Genomic DNA, 16958 nt, shown 5'->3' on the forward strand with positions numbered 1-16958 from the left:
ATGAGAAATATCTCATTTTGAGAAAACAACCTTTAAAGATTGCTGTGAGGGGCTAGCAAAACCCTTCTGTTCTTTGGATGACAGCTTGCGCATCGACGCACTCCGTGAAGGTATTTCATGTTCGGGGTCATTTGTTTTTTGTATAACCTTGCTTCATGCAAGTGACAATTGTTGTCTTCTCTGTTAACGTTTTTTTCGCTGTTCTTTTGCCATTTTGAGATTTAAATTTCCAGCAGAAAGCTAACCAGGAAGTGTTTTAGCACACCACGTGACGCATCTGAACGAATCACGTTGTCAGAAATTGACACCAGCCAATGAGATTTTGTTTCTTGGTTTAAGACCCCTTTGTACTTTTACGATTGGTTGCTGATACAAAGGAAATGACCATATTTGGAGATTGTGCAGGAGAGACGGAGCTTTCCAACGATGTGTCTGATGACATGGTGCAAACAGCGGTTGCGGTAATTTGTTACGTTAGAATCTACTAGCCCCCCCCAAATCAAAATAGCACAAAATCTCAAAATGTACCAGTGCATGAAAAACGATGTTTTTGCCTGCCGTGTCTCGCTTAAGTCAAATACGTCAACCTGAAGTATTAATTTTACATTGGATGAATGAGATAAACATGTGTTGGGTTAACAACATTTAATCAAGTATTATATGTCATTTAAATTAGAGTACCATAATGTAATTGCGTGGAATTTTGTCACGTAATTAAATCATGTTGGTCTAACAAATCATTTTTTTGAGTGTAATGAATAATCAGTCTTGTTTTTGAGCAGTATTGACAGGCAAGAATGCCAAGGTCAATAAATGAGAGCTGAGAGGCTGAAAGGCAGAGAGGATTGACTCTCTTTTACACTTGTGGTTCTGTCTATACATCTGTTTCAATGCTTACTTTCTTTTATTTCTTTGCTAAAACAATTATGTGTATTTTCATTTCATTTCATTTCAAACCTTTATTTAGACAGATTAGTCCCTTGAGATCATCGATCTCATTTACAAGGGAGACCTGCATCATTTAGTTCCACATGAAACATAAAAACAACATACAAACAACAGAGGATATCATATTTACATATTCAACATTTACAAATACCCAGAGTGTCAGAAAGCATTTCATTTAGACATGCCTTAAATACATTCAAAGAAATAAAAATGCTCAATTTCAATTTTGCCTGTAGACTGTTCCAAGCAAGTGGAGCTGCGCACATAAAAGCTGTCTTACCTAAGACAGTCCTTACTCTTGGCACATCTAACAAGACTATATCCTGTGATCGCAGACAATAGCTGCTTGCAACTTTCTGCTTTATCAATGAACAGATATAATACGGGAGTTTGCCCAACATAGCTTTATAGATAAAAGTGTACCAGTGACTGAGCCTCCGTACAGTGAGTGATGGTAAACCTGCCTTGGTATACAATGTACAGTGATGAGTAAGTGCTTTACAGTTAGTGACAAATCTCAGAGCACTATGATACGCAGCATCTAGTTTGCTTAGGTAGTTGGCAGGTGCATTCATATACAGCAGATCACCATAGTCCAGCACAGGTAAAAAGGTCACAGTGACTAGCCTTTTCCTGGCCTCAAGCGAGAAACAGGACTTATTCCTGAAAAAGAAACCTAGCCTAACCCTCAGCTTTTTAAGCAGGTTATTGACATGAAGTTTAAAAGAGAGACAGTCATCAAGCAAGATACCAAGGTATTTGTAACAGGCAACAACTTCAAGTTTTGTTCCTTGCGTTGATACAATATCTAAAACAGGCTCTGGTGACTTTTTAGCTTTTGAAAAGAGCATTATCTTGGTTTTATCCACATTTAAAAGAAGCTTTAGTTCAGAGAGCTGAGTCTGAATAATGTTAAAAACAGCCTGTAATTTAACAACCGCCTCCTGAATGGAGGGACCTGCACAATACATCACGGTATCGTCCGCATAAAAATGTAAAGTAGCTTCATCCACATTTTCACCTAAACTGTTGATATATATGGAGAATAAAAGTGGACCTAAAACAGAACCTTGAGGAACACCATTAGCAATGTTTAACCACTCAGAAGACAGCCCATCAAAGTGAACACATTGGGACCTTTCAGAGAGGTAGTTCACAAACCACCCCACTGCATGGCTGGATATGCCAGTACTGAGTAGCCTCTGTTTTAAGACGCGATGATCAACGGTGTCAAACGCTTTGGAAAGGTCAATAAACAGAGCTGCACAACTCTGTTTATTATCTAGCATACTAGTAATATCATTTACCACTTTCATTGTTGCAGTGATGGTGCTATGTTTCTTCCTGAAGCCTGACTGATGTTTAGACAGGATGTCATTTATACATAAAAACTCCTTTACTTGTTCACTCACAAGTCGTTCGAGCACCTTAGCCAAAACTGACAATTTAGAGATTGGCCTATAGTTATTTAAAATAGTTGCCTCCCCTCCTTTCAGTAGAGGCAGGACATAAGCAGACTTCCATACTTTAGGAATTGTATTTGTGCTGAGGGAGAGGTTAAAAAGAGAAGTAAGAGGTGGAGCAATAAAATCTGCAGCTATCTTTAAAAAGAAAGGTTCTACGTTGTCCGGGCCAGCCGGTTTCTTAGGATCTAACTTGGATAAAGCTTCATGGACAATACCAACAGTTAAAGGAGTAAAACTGAAAGGGTTTTCCAGACCACATTGTTCAGAGTCAAGGACTGGAGCGTTCACAGAAGCAGAAGCACAGTCAGTGACAGAATCAAACAGAGAGCCACAAGAGACAAAATGCTTATTAAAGCAATTTAGCATGGTGGCCCTGTCTGATATAATGCCAGATGCTGTGGTGAGGTACGGAGGTAGCTCATTTGGGATATCACCAGTGGAAATCGATTTTATGGCTTTCCAAAATTTACTAGGATTATTCAGGTTTTCTGTGGTAACTGACAAATAGTACTTTGACTTAGCACTTTTGACATTTGAAGTAAAGCTATTCCTTAGCTGCCTAAAGCGTAGCCATTCTACCTCTGAGCCTGATTTCCTAGCCTTTGCCCAGGCATTGTTTCTCTCATGAAGGAGACTGGACATTTCAGCAGAAAACCAGGGATTGTTTCGTCCCTTCACTCTAAATTTACGCAGAGGTGCATGTTTATCTATAATTTTTATAAAACCAAGATAAAAATAAGACCATGCAGTTTCTACATCAGCACACAGATCGATTTTTCCCCAATCAAAATCAAACAGATCATGTAAAAAACCCTGCTCCACTAAGTGTTTTTTATCTCTCTTTGTGATGATGCGTGGTTTAACTTTTTGGACCTTAGTGTCCCTAATTGTGGCTACAACACAGTGGTCACTCACATCATTAGCAAATACTCCCACAGATGAGTATTTATATGGAACATTTGTTAAAATTAGATCAATTAAGGAGGATTTATTTGGGGACTTAATATTTGGGCGAGTAGGACTGTCTATAATCTGAGTAATGTTCAAAGAGGTACACAGGTTTTTAAAATCCTCTGACACAGAAGTTAACCAATCCCAATTAAAATCACCAAGCAGCACTATTTCCTTGTAGGAAAGTTGAGATAACAGTTTTGCCAATGAAGATAAGGAGTCCTTGACAGCCGAGGGGGCCCTGTAGCAACCCACCACCATGACCTGTTGACCCTTTGTTACTTCGACATTCACAGCTAAAAATTCTAGTTGTTTACTAACAGATTTGGAAACCATTTTTGTTACACAAAACTTATTTTTCACATAAATGGCAACGCCACCACCTTTTTTAGGACGGTCAGTGCGATATACATTGTAACCATTTATGTAAATGTCAGAGGCCAAGATCGATTTGTCTAGCCACGTTTCTGATAAGACAATGACATCAGCATCAGTTGAACTCGCCCAAATACGGACAAAATCTAATTTAGGTAACAGACTGCGCACATTTAAATGAATTAAACCTAACCCCGATCTAGAACTAAAATCAACAGGAGTAGCTATTTGACTAAAACTACCAGGTGGACCCGGATTTGGCTGTACATTTCCTGATAGTAACAACAATAAAAATACCAAGCACCTTTTCCTCTTAATCAACACACATACATTTTCAGCTGTTCTAGAGTCACCAGCAAACTTCGCAAAAGTGAGATTAGAGTTCAAAAAACAATTCTGAAGGACCATTGTGGCAGGCATGTGAGAAAGACAGACATTTGACGAAATGAATGTCCGCGACAGTGCAACTAGCAATTGTTTGTGCAACCCATCCGAACCTGTACAGGGGATGTCCACTGCGGGCGGCAGAACGGACCCGCATCCAGCAGAATTGTCAGGATGACTAGCGAACTTCTCCTTGTCCAGCACAGTCAAAAAAAGGCACAGCAGAAACACGACATTTGCCATTTTCCCAGTCCAGCTCAACAGCATCCACGATGTTCCCGAAGCAAAACCACGTCAGGACAGCAGCAAGGAAATAGGCAATCAGCAGTGTGGCAACACTCCGGTTTCTCCGCGGTATCTCCAGACCAGGCCTCCCCCGCACAGTAGCACCCAACAGGTGGGAGTAGGCCTCTAACAGCAGGTGGATAGCGGCCTTCAGCCGTGGGAACCACCACCAGCAGAAGCAGAAATGGGTGGACGGCAGGCCCTCAAACCGCTGCAGATCCTCCACAGATCAATGGCGTTAAAGATGGAACATAGATGGACATAGATGGAGCCTAAGCCGGAGAGCTAGATCTATGCTAACAGATGCCAGATGCTAACAGGTAGTGGGAGCCTGTAAAAATTGCGACTGCCTCACGCTTCGCCAAAATCAAACGTTTGCCGTGTATGTCTCTGTCATTATGTTCTCTTGAGGTTAAAGCTGAAAAGTGCTGTTCTTTTTCCAGCATTCTGTCTTTGTGATTGGTTATAGCCCCTCTCACGCTGAGCCCTTTTTTTTTGTTCAGTTAGTTTTTGTGATCTTTTCAGGGAGAAGGCTAAAGGTACTGTGAAAGAAAATAGCATTTTAGTCTTCTAATAAAACTTTTACTGGTCTCGCTTTACCGGCTTTGTTTTGAGTGTTGCACCATGCTTACTTTATTTCCTCACTGTTTCCATGACAGTTTTGGTCACTGTGTCAGTAAATTATCATCCTCCATCGTAGGTTTGTGTGTGACCTTTGCTGCAACACCTCCAGGAACGTGCCAGAACATTACCCTTCCTACATCTTCACTGACCTCACATCACACACATTTGTTCCACAGCATCTCACCTAATATTTTCCGACCTCAATTACCATCATGCTGCTACCTGCCTCTTCCTTCTGTCATGGATTGTTACCTTTGGTTACACCGAGACCTCCATAATATTTGCACTTTCATTGGAATATTCCATTTAAACTACTTCAGTCTTTTTCACTTTGCATATCTTTAGTGTTAAGCTTCGGTTGTATATTCAAAGGCTTTCTTGTCCATTAACCGAACCAAGAAAACAGAAATTGAACAAAGAATGGACGTCATCAGCTCACAAATAGATTGTTATTGGACCTCTCAGCTTCCAGTACTTGCTACATGAGTCAAAATGCAGACATTCTCAAAGAATTGATGCTTGTTTGACAAAACGTATTTATTGGGACAGATGACCACCAGGCTATACTTGTATAACGAGAACTGGTTACTGCTTGGAGGAGTGGCTTTGTTTATTTAATTACAGATGCTCAGTGGCGCAAAAAAACAAAACACCCAGATCTTCCCTGGATCTTTCACATCAATGGGCCATAGCGCATGCACACTTACGTCTTCCTTAAACCAAGTCTAATGACTGGAGAGGATAGAAAACTGGATTTGGCTTTGAGCGCGTTTTACAACTGTTAAGGTCCCAATGATTCAGGAAAGAGCTGTTCTACCTTGAAAGTTGAACAACGGAGAAAAATGATTAGCTAATTTGTAAGTCAATGGGAAAATGTATTCTTGGGCCCAATGACGTCACCTGACTGACTCATAAGTGGAAATACCACTGTTTGATCACTAAGCCAGTCTCAGTTCCCGGGGCCTTGGGGCCACAGAGAGCTGCTAATCACGCTATGTTCTAACTGATACTTATTGTCATCAGCCCCTAGCTAAACTGACAAGGCCGGAGATGAAATATCTACATACATCTTATAAGAGTATAATACATATGTATAATATCAGTTAAAATAAGTGCTTCAACATAGTTAACATTGCTGGAGGTATGCACAAATATTGATAGATGTCTTGTAATGCACTATTGAGGAACCTGCGACCAAAGTTTTTCATTCATTGCATAACTACACCGTTTGTGTATATGATATGTCAATAAACCTTAGAAAATCTTGAAATCTTGAAAGGGATGTGCAAAATAGTCATTATATACAGTCTTTAATTAACTATTAGTAGAGAATAACGAGTAATGAATATACTTTATAGGGATCCTATTAATATCTAATAATACAAATAATGAAATTCAATAACATGCTTTAACCACTAGGTGTCCCTTTATATCAGCTGTGCACCTTTATGGTGTAAATACAGCCTATCAACCAATTGGATCAAATATAAAAGTCAGCCGAATTAGTGTTGATACTGCAAAGAGACGTATTGTGTGAAAAGAAATGTAAGATGTTGTTTAATTGCTGATATATTTATGATCCACGTCACGTTTTCAGTGTTGGTGGCAGTTCCTCATATTTGTCTATAAGTCTTATCATCAGGGCTCTATAAATAGAAAACTACGGCAGATATGTTATATTTAATGCAGTCGAACTGTGTATTACAATGCCGTTATGTGATGACTTTCAAAGAGAAAAGCAAGCACACTCGGAATAAAGTATTATTTTTTTTTTTTTAAATGTTTTCGGGCCGTTTCCGGTATTTGTTTTTTGACGATGTGATGTGAGATGACTGCTTTGGTAACAATGAAAACGTTGTATAGACACAATTTCCAGAAGTAATCTTCGTAATAACTAGCAAACTAAAGATCATGTACATCCACTGCACACATAATCTGAAATAAAAACTAATATTTCTCGCATCAAATGACATCAAAACGCATTTTAATGGCCAAACTAACTTTAAAATAGGCATTTTCCACCGAGAATAAAACGAAGTTCGGCCATTTTTTTTTTCTGCAGGGAGAAATTTGAAGATCACGTGACATAGACACCAGCCATTGGAATGAATGATGAATAAACGTAGGGATCCTACAATTTCTGAGGCGTTTTTGTAGAAATACTACGTCCTACGTTGTGGACCAATGTAGTAATTACACGTTTTTTGTGAGACTGGGTTGGTGTGGCAGCTTTTTAATCACTGCTTCCCCTGGTGGATCCATGATCCATTGCAGCTGGTTTCATTATCATTTAATTTATTTATCAAGGGGACGTATCAAGTCCTGCGGGGGATTTTCCTTTCAGCGAGGGCCCACCCCGTGCCGATCACGGCCCCACTGCGGTAGAGACGTCCGAAATGAGGTGTTATATCTGTAGAGCTGCTGTGATGCAAGAACAATTTCAGACTCGATCTGACAATAAAGTATTATCGTATCGTCTATCGTATATTTTTTCTTCATTTTTCGAAGATCTGACGACGTGTCTGGTTGGTTAGCTTTAACTTTACCCTTTCAGGTTCTGGACTGATTCCCCTGCTCTTTCTCATTGATTAGACATCTTGATCATTTATTCATCTGGGTACACTCACCTGCCAAAACTGTTCTGAAAGCAGACTGATTATTCAGCTGCAACAACAATCATCAAGTAGTACAGTGCAGCACAACAGGAATGGGGAGTTTTTGCATTTGTGTGTGTGATCAATCACGGTCACTGAGGGCCTCTCCAATCCCGGGTTAAATAACTGCTGTCAACAGCACTACGCAAAGACAAACGCTGCTTTTGGTGGGGACAGTTCTTGACGCAGTGATTTCTAAAGCCCTCATCTGATTGCATATTGAGTTCAGGTTTTAGAAAGAGGATAAAAAGTCAATCTACATCACCTTGAGTCATTCCTGCATTCATTTAGCCTGAATATTGTCTTCGAAAACATTAGTTTCCTTATTCCTGCAGGTATACTCAAGAGACGTTACATAATGCATTCTGTTCTCAGTACAACACATAGAGGCGTCCCTATATAGACCCTCCAGAAAAACGCGATTCTGCGATCGCAGAATTTACCGCATAATCAGCAAAATGGCGCAGATTTTTAAAAGGCCGCATATTTATCAAAAGGCCGCATAATCCCCGCATTTTTCAACAAAAAGTTGAAAAAAAAAAAAGTTAACTCGTCTTGACGTGAAGTAGTGATGATGATGACGCAACGTCATCAGCTCGCACATCACAGAAGGTAAACAACACCGTAGCGTGAACGTGTGGAACTCACACGAGAGAGAAAACACCAAGATGAAAAAATCTGATCCATCTCATTTACGACGAACATTTCTGCTAAAGACCGGGCAAAGAAGTACCCCGATGTCTTTCACGAAAGTGGGGGGAAACTATTCTGCACCCTGTGCAACTGTGTGTTGGAGCAGAAGTCTTAGAGAAAATCGACGGTGACGACCCACTTTGATTCATTCAAACATTCGAAAATGCTTTCTGCTCCTACGGACAAGAAAGCCAAACAATTCACGTTCGCCGAGGCATCAACCTCCAAAATCCTTTCGAGGGCTACAAGAAACTAAGTGAGTAGCCTACAAGATTGAAGCTGGTCAGATAACGAACGAGTAAATGAAAACAGAATGTGGCGGAGAAGTGTGTGTGAGTGTGAGAGAGAGAGAGTGTGATTAAAATAGCCCAATTGCTTTTACAATAAATAAACATTGAAAGTGTTTAATTGAATAGGAAAGGGGTGAGTGGCAGGTTGTGTGTGAGAGAGAATAAATAAGACAGCCCAATATTTAAAAAAAAAAATCTATTATTTTTCGCAACTTTCCACATATTTCGCAACTTCCCTTAATTTCACCGCATAAAATCACATAAAAACCCTGCATGTTTAATCGCATAATCAAGGATTTTAGCCCGCATTTTTCTGGAGGGTCTACCTATAGATACATTTCAACCCTGTTATGTGCATCTGGCGAAGCAAGTTAAATCAGTTCCTATTTAGTTATGCTAATAGTTACCTATTTTCATCATGTGATTACAGGTTTTTGAATGCCATTTCTGTTTTACCCAGGGCTTCCCCACGCAAAGGTGTTTCATGAGGCCCCTCGGGTCTGTACACAGGTCGTCACTCATGTGCTCATGTGTCGCGAGCGTTGACAGGGGGGGGGGGGTGATAGTGGAGCACGCAGGTGAACTGTTAGCGCTGGAGCCTCGCAGCAGGGGTAACTGCGGACCGCATAATAGCGCCGCATTTGCGCATAACATGGGGCCCCCTCCGCAAGATGAGGCCCCACGCAGTCGGCTTGATCTGCTTGTAGGGAGGGGTAGCCCTGGTTTTACCTTTATGCAAGTGTGACATATAAAGGCACTCTCATGGTGAAACACAAGTCACATTTATGTGAAAAACAAATATGACTGTTCTTCCTTTAATAATGTGTTTTTCCTAGTTTTTGGTTCCTGTTTTATTGTGAAAAGTGTTCTCCCCGTTACATGAGGTTTTTACTTTCTGCCTTGCAAGCACCTGACCTTAAGTACACCTGCACCCTAATTGATTCTACTTGAATTGAATCCTGGTCTCTGATTATCGTTAAATTATGTTCTGTTCTGCCACGTTTTGCATTGTCTAAACCACGCGTTGAAATAAAGGCTCCACCATGGATGTATAATAAGAACTGGATACAGCGTGGGAGTCGGGGCCTCATTCATTCCTATGAGAGTTGCTCATTGGCGCATGATGATAAAATGGCCCAACTTTTGAGAGAGCGAAACGTCACAGATTACCCGGCATGCCTGAGAAGTACCCGTATGTGCGCTCATAGCGCATGCGCAACTTTAACCAAAACTTAAAACAAATCCATCCACTAATTCATAAACAAACAATACCCTTATCTTTACATAGGCTGCCTCTACACACAGGACAGTGTCTTAACTCAAGGTTTTTTACGTCACACTTAAGCTCTGAGACATAAGCCACAATTTGTTGAGACCTCTCCAGAAAAACAATAACCTTCATGTAGTTTACGAATAAATAATTATTACCACCTCTGATAACTATCTATCGATCTATCTATAGCCTATCTACCAGTGACGTGCGGTGAGCTTCATGGCTGGTGAGGCACTGACTCTTTCAGAGTCAGATTTACAAATATTATATTTTGACCTTAATTAAAATATTCGGTTATTTTCAAAAGCTTTTTTAGTCTGATGCTTCGATTCATTTTAAACAGACCATTCAACAAAAGGATACCCAAAATCGAAATATTGGATTGTTCTTTCTTAGTAAGATCCCATTTTCATTACAATTGTGGTCTTACCTTGACTTGAAGATTTAGTCCATGCTCTCCTTCTGGACAACAATCTATTCGTTTTTTGTAAAAGTCCTCCTTATCTTCCTGTAGTTTCAAAAGTCTAGTTTGTTGTATATGTCTACCGTCTCTGCGTAGAATAACAGTAGCAACAAGAACCTGTGGGCTCACGTGCGCCCCCTTCAGTCCGGCAGAGGTTATGGCTGCCTCTCCAGGTGCTTTTTTCATTGCTGTTATATGATGAGACCAGCGAGCCTAAATATCATATATACGTTAAATAAGTTATTTAGAGACTATGGATGGCGAGGATATATTTAATAAAGGGATCTACAAACATTACATTGGTGACCTACAGTGAGATGGTAACAGGCATGCGCTTAGGGCCCGCTTTCCAGCCAATTTCTGTGGGGTGACACATTCTGAGGTGAGGCAGAGCTCATCTGTGCCTCACCTCACACCACAGTAACTGGCTTGAGCGCGCTCACAAAATAAGTGCCCGCGCTAAATTAGTGCCCGCGCTCCAGCAAGTTACTGTGGGCTGACGAGAGGCAGAGCTCGTCCCTGCCTCACATCTCATCGCTACCCGTAGTTGTAGCGGAGCTCAGCAAATTTGCTGATTTTGACTTTAAAAAGCGATTGGAATCATACATTAATCACACTTACATCATAGATCAGTGGAGAAATGTTATTATTATTACTATTTAGTTTTTCTTTGGTTGTTTTTCCGTTACATTGGAGTATGACAAGTGAGGCTCTGCCTCCCCTGACTGCACGTCGCTGCTATCTACCTATCCATATATCTATCCATCTATCTCTCTCTCTATCTCTCAATCTATCTCTCCATCAATCTATCTCTCTATCTATAATGAACCGCAGTAGATAAAAGGCGTTGCTATAGCAACATGTCATGTTTACGCTGCATTTTCTATGAGGTAAATATTACCCGCTGGCGGATATAGGTATAAATGACATTTTTGTTGGCTGTATTTACAGTCCATTTTTGCTTTATTCAGTCTTTACGACCCCTACAAACCCCATGGCTGCTCTGCATTGTATGTACTACGGCCATCTTCAAACTGGACTTAATATTTGTATCTCAACTATCGCGGCGACAAAATCTAGGTTCAGGAAGAGTACACTGAAAAACTGAAACATTGACTTTAGTTAAAGGTGACCTATCATGCTATATTTAAATGATATAGTGTATGACCATACCTATATAAGGTATATTTATACATTTTATTTTTCAAAATACCGAACAGATAATTTTTTAGCCATGCCTCGTTTCGCTCATTTTCGATCTATTCCAAGCCTGTCTTTGAAAATTCTGAGCAGCAGCTGACCACGCCCCCCTGCAGAAGAGGGGGGCATGAGCCGGCGAGAGTCACGTTACCATGTTTGCTGCGATTACGAGTGTGGAATAAACATGTCATCTCAGAGCCATGCACGTGTTCAAGCATATTATCAATTTGATCCAGAAACTGACCCTGAAGCAGCGGAGGTTTTGGTGGAGGTGCAAACATCTCGGTTGCAGCAGGACGTTTCTGAATGGTTAGTTGGCAACATACTTGTCAACCATCCCGATTTTCGCGGGAGACTCCCGATTTCATTGCCCTCTCCCGGTTTCCTCCCGGGGTCATATGTCTCCCTTATTTCTCCCGATTTCTGACAAAATCAGATTTGCACACGACTGTTTCCACTCGGACTTTAATACAGCTACAACATTGTTTGGTTTCCATGGTAACAAGTCTCTTTAGTAGCGCGTGCAACTCAAAGTCTGAGAGGGTGAGGCAGATATTCACAGAAAACAGAACAAGAATCGACAACTACTCTACTCTCTGCTCACTCCTTTCCTGTAAAATACAGGTCCAGCCCACACATATGCTCCATCAAGGACGGTGCTACAGGCCGCAAGGCAGTGCACTTACAACTACAATAAGCATGTTAATGTTAATCTAACAGCTCCGGCGATCCACTAGCACCCCCCCGCCACAATTTTGCATTTTGAAATGCTCCCGATTTCTGAGGTCTAAAGGTTGGCAAGTATGGTTGACAAGCTGTTGTCCCTATTTATTTTACTCTGTTTGTTACGATGCTTGCTACTTATTCCGTTCATAATTTGGCTAATTAGCAAGAATGCAATGTGTACAGTTTGTAACTTAGAGTTTGACCCAGCAATAAGTATCTGAAAGGTGGGGAAAAGTTTTGTGGATAGAGGCAGAGCGCAGCGGCAGGCAGGCAGCAGGCTGCGATACAACCCCCCCCACCCCCCCCCCCCCCCCCCCACAGAGCGCACCCAGAGGACAGGTGCGTAACCTCACTTTGTAACCCAGGAAAGGAGCAGGAATCCTGGGTACGTGAGTGTTTAAAGTGCATTAAACTGTTTTAATCCGACAGCCGCTGATGTGCACGGAAGTCTGTCCGTTCGTTAACATTTGATTAGCCAAATGGACGGAAATCCGTCCTACAGTATATGCGAATGAGAGGTTTGGCAATGCACGTGGCCGTGGCTCATTCCCCTGATAGGTCGAGAGTTGACCAATAAGCGGAGCACCTCTTTGTGACGTAGAAAAGTGTTGAAATCTGGATCAGTTTTTTTCAGATCCGTTGCAGCCCCTTTTTTAGAGATTTGGCTAAGGAGGAAAATAGAGAGGGTTGTGTTTTCTGACACTTGGTGAGTTCCCTGGAACACCGGGGACACATATTCATGTATAAAAGACGTACAAAGGTGCATTTTGCATGATAGATCCCCTTTAAATGTATTATGGAAACATAACTGTAATAGGTTAGTTGAAAGCAATAATATTAAGTTTAAATACAAAATATTAGGTTCAACTGAATATTTCTGCTTTCAACTAACCTAATACAAGTAAGTGACATTTGATGACATAATACATTTAATTAAAGTCAACCATTCAGTTTTTTCAGTGTACACAAAATAGCTTCTGTAGTAGTACCCCTACAGTAGGTGTCAAAAAACATAAAACATTTCCATGAGACACACAAACGCACAAATACATCGACTCAAAAGTTGAGAACAATTCCAGCATCATTATCGCGGTTGGTCTTTACTTTTCTGTGTTTTGAAAAGTTCATGCCATTTCAGGTTTCTAACCTGCTGTCATACTTTCTGCTGTTTAATTCATGTTCATCTCTGTTTATTTGTGTGGATCAAAGAGTGATTGATTCCCTTTATCAATAGGAATTACTAATGAAATGCATACAAGCAGCGAGCGAGCAGGGAGCACTTTGAGCAGCTGTTTAAAGAACGACTGAGCAGGAATCATAAAGTTTGATCAATATGGAAATGTGCATTTGCATCAACTGAGACTAATAACTACAGGATGGAATTCCATCTGGGAAATGATGCAGCAGTATACATTTGACAGCTCCGACTGTTTTAGTTGTTTTCCATCAAAAAGAGATATATTGAATTATCTATCATCATTAATACGGGCTCATTAAAAGAAATTAAGACAGCTTTTCCAGTGTCATTTTAAAATAAGTTGACACCAACATGATAGAACTGATAGAACTTTATAGTTTTATATTTTAAAAGAAAAATATTTCCCCCATCATCCCTAGATCTTTGACTCCTGGCTATTGAGCAAAGTATTATGTCTGTGTGGTCGTACATGTCCTTCTCATGGGTGATGTAAATACTAACATTATATGTAACTAACATTACACGGAGGCTGTACCAGGGTATATGCAGGAATCCTGAAGTCAAATGTAATACCTATCGACACTTCGAGTTTTAACCGGTTACATTGGCGACACACTTTATCTCACATTTACTATATACAGTATTGATTGTCCTTCCTCCTTATCTTCCAACCATTTGGACGCAAACTTGTATTGACCCTGTGTACACACATTTAACTTTTAAGCGCCTAAGCATTGTGGTTCATGATCTTGGTTATTGTATTTCATATTTCCTGTTTTGTGTCTTGTTTGGTTTTACTTCCTGTCTTGGTGTTTTCCCGCCTTTTTGTGATGATTTGCCCCGCCCTGATTCTATCTTCCTGATTGTAATCATCGCCCTGCTTCCCTTGTGTTTCTGCCTACCCTCTGATAATATACCTGTGTTCCCATTGTTCTCCATCAGTGTGTGGTTGCTGTTCAGCCGTCTCTGTTCCCCTGCTGTGCATGGTTCTACCATGCTTCCTGTCTGTGTTTGTTCAAGGTTCTTTATGTTGTCATACGAATATAGCTACAGTGTGGTTATGCCGATGAAAATCTTAGGTCTGTTCCCTGGATAATTCCTCGTGTTCCCTAGGGGATCAGCTTCCTGTGTTCGTCGTGCCATCCCGGGTTGTTCCTTGTTTTGTGTTTGTTGATTTTGGTGTTTATTATCTTATTCTGCTCCCTTAGTTTGTACCAGCTTTATTTCAATAAAGGTCTTCTTCAGTTATACATACCCACCTCTGTTTTGTTACTGCGCTTTGGTTCTAGTGCCTCCTACCCTTTGTCACGTGTTTGCGAAACAAACGTATAGCTCTACCTTCAGCAAAAGTACCTCCATTTATTACACCATGCCATACTTCAAACCCATGGTGGTTATGTCAAAGCCAATGACTAATAAAGTGATTTAGATTTTAAAACGCATTGTATAAAGTACGTTTAGGAGTTTCTGCACATGATAATTGGACTGGGGTGTTTTTTTTCCATCTAATGCGCGGTTGATTCTAACTAGACTTGACTTAGGTGCAGTGTTGGGCAAGTTACTTCCAAAATGTAATACAGTACATATGACTTATTACTTATTAGTCTTTTTTAAGTAATAAGTTACATTACAATATTACTGTCTCTGAAATGTAATGAGTTAAACTACTTTTAAATTACTTTTAAGTTACTTTACCAAAATAACCTAAAAAGAATGCTAAAATGTAGTTTAGTGCAGCTCATTATACATCCAGTGAAGGGCAATGTGGTATAGCATAACAACTGTGTAGGCCCTTAAGGCTACTAACAACTTTTATTACACGGCTGAGTTGAATACTCTATTCTGATTGTAAATTCTTAACATGTGACACGTTATTAATACAGTACAGACCACTGTCAATGACTATAATGAAGGTTGCTAAGGAGGATCCAAAAAGAGAAAGGAAAAGAGGTTAAAAGACGGAGCACTGGACATCAGATAAATAACCAGAAGAAGGCAGAGAGGAAGTAAACAATAACAGAAACAGGGAATGGGCTCTGTAGTTTCTTTAGTATCCTTATGGGGAAAAGAACAGGCTGATCAGGGAAACCGACGCGAAGCGGAGGGATCTTGATGAGCCTGAAGGGTAAACACCAGGCTTACTAATCTACCCGCACAATTTTTCTCTGGTGTCGGAATGTCTCGCAATGTTAGTGAATTCTTAAAAAAACAAAACACCATTTCATTCCGGGCTAAAATGTGTTGTAACTGCGTTACTGAGAATTGTATCGGGTAGTATATTACCCAAATGTCATTAGTAATGCGTTACATTACTTAGTTACAGCAAAAAGTAATACATTACTGTAACTCTGTTACTTTTGTAACGCGTTACAGCCAACACTGCTTCGGTGTATGGAGCAATGATGTCATGATTGCTCAGGCCTTAAGGAAGTAAAGTGAAGAGTTTTCAGTGATGATATATTTTTGTTGGCAGACCTAAAAGTTAGCAATTCAGAACATTTCAGAAATAAGATTTGTGGCAAACACATATTTAGATACTTGCACGTTTCTGCATGAGGATAATTACCACATACTGTATGAACACCACATTAACAAGAGGTGAAAAGCCACTGCCATAAGTAAAACGCTAGTAGGCCTATTAGGCTATAAACAAATGACATCACATTCGCCTGACTGGCATCAGAACCGCTAAGTGAAACACAGCTAATGTTTAGCGTGATGACTATAGTGCAAATTCAAACTTCGAAATTGAAAGAGTTATTTTTCCAAATTCCAGGAGTAAGTTAAAAAAGGAGACAAGATGGTTCCTCAGGAAGATTTAAGAAGATTTAATAATGTAGCGTTGTAGTGGATTTTACAAAAAGTTTCACAGCTGTGGTCTAAGAGAGCATGCGTCTCCCTGTACACTCATATATATCATCCTGCAGTCTCCCTCCCTTGGTTGCCTCGACAAGGGGCATGTCTTCCTGTCAGCTTCATGATGACGTGTCCTTAGATTTGTCTCCCGCGAGTGATTAATGACTTCAATAAGGAGCATTAGACTTTGTGTGTTTAATATGTAACGCCACAAGTCACTGTCCTCATATTCTCATTCATAACATTCTGTGCTACATTCTAATGACTAGAAACAAAGAAACTCAGTGAAGCCAGAAGTCAAGTTAACCCTAGTCGAATGTGTGAACATCCGGTTTCAGAAGAAAACTGTTTCAAAATAAAACAGTGTATTATGTTTTTTATCCCGGGACACATACAGTACATTGATTTTATTTCCTACAAAATATGGAAACTGAAAGTGGTAAAATGCTCATTTGTGATTTATTTTATTTTTTTACTCATTCTTGCACCACTCCATACCAAGGCGAAGCATTCATCCCGTTCTCACTAAGAATGAGTTGCATAGGCACTGATGTGGTCATTTAAACGGTCAA

Source organism: Notothenia rossii, assembly GCF_949606895.1.
Source record: "Notothenia rossii genome assembly, chromosome: 3".
Classification (NCBI taxonomy): domain Eukaryota; kingdom Metazoa; phylum Chordata; class Actinopteri; order Perciformes; family Nototheniidae; genus Notothenia; species Notothenia rossii.